The sequence below is a fragment of the Electrona antarctica genome, assembly GCF_951216825.1.
Source record: "Electrona antarctica genome assembly, contig: scaffold_457, whole genome shotgun sequence".
NCBI classification, from domain to species: Eukaryota; Metazoa; Chordata; class Actinopteri; order Myctophiformes; family Myctophidae; genus Electrona; species Electrona antarctica.
Window position 1 is genome coordinate 44589 of NW_027637767.1, and position 1421 is coordinate 46009.

Sequence of the window (1421 nt, forward strand, 5' to 3'; positions counted from 1 at the left end):
TATAGAATTATATATATTCAAAAAAGACCAAATGTTCTATAGTTGATTTTCAAACTATTACAGCGAAAATAATAGATGCTCAGTGGAGGTGCAAGAAGTAAAAAATATATACGGTTGGTGTTTCAATTAAAGATCAAAGGGAATAAATAAATATTGCCTAAAGAAGACAGAAGAGGCGATCTGTTGCGAGAACTCAACAAAGGTTTGTTTTAAAAAAGGAGAGATATTCGAGTTGATAAAGCTATAGTTCATATAGATTTATTAGACTGTTATAAAGTATAGCCTATACTGTCTGACTGGACTTCACAAACTATAGATACATGTGATTCCTGTCTGTCTGTCTGTCTGTCTGTCTGTCTGTCTGTCTGTCTGTCTGCCTGCCTGCCTGCCTGCCTGCCTGCCTGCCTGCCTGTCTGTCTGTCTGTCTGTCTGTCTGTCTGCCTGCCTGCCTGCCTGCCTGTCTAGTGAGGATCTATAAATCAGTTATAAGTGGGTCGGTGTTGACAGCATGCAGTTAGACTAACATAAAGTGTGTTAGAGTTTAAACACACAGGATCAGATCTCCTGAAGAACAACCAACATTACATTAGGCTCATGTAGAAAACTGATCTCAACTTAAGGCTAGAATTATAACTTCTTCAAGACGCCAATAAATCAATAATAAATAGATAGATCTCTCTGTCTGTACAGGATGTGTGACTATATTTGGTCATAAAACGTGACAGGCCATCAGGCACACAACACGATCCGACGCCACGGTTCGTGTTTACACTAAAAACGGTTTAAAAACGGTTTAAAAAACAAACAATGTCCAAAAACACTGCAGGTCCAACTTATTGTTCTTTCTTTTTTTTACGTAGCTTTGCGCGTAAAAAGCCAAAACGCGATGACGTGGATGTTGCAGCAGCGCAGGGGTTAAAATCCTCCCGGTTAGGATGAGATGAGATGACGTGTAGATTAATTAATCCTTAATTAGTCATTAATAAGTCCTTTAATGAGGAGGTTCTTCAAAGTTAAAACTTCCTCAGATCAAAAACAGATCCTGTTTCTCCTCCTGTCTGCGGCCGTGCACGCGATGCGCGCTCCCGTCTCCCTCTATTTTTACAGTCTGCTGCTAAACCAACTGAACCGGTCCATGGGGGGGGGGGGGGGGGGGGGGCGCAATGCATGCCGGGAGTTGTGGTCCGTTGATTTTTATGTCAATGTTCTTTTGGGGTTTTATTTTTTTTAGAAGTGGCTATTGAGTCAATCAGGGGTCCTTGAGGGGGGTCCAGGTGGTCCCCGCCCCCCCCCCCTCAGGGGTCCTTGAGGGGGGTCCAGGTGGTCTCCCCCCCCCCCCCCTCAGCTAAATGATGGAGTTTGTATAGGCTACTCATTGACACTATAATTAGCCCCCCATTAGAAGAGATATGCCAGGGACC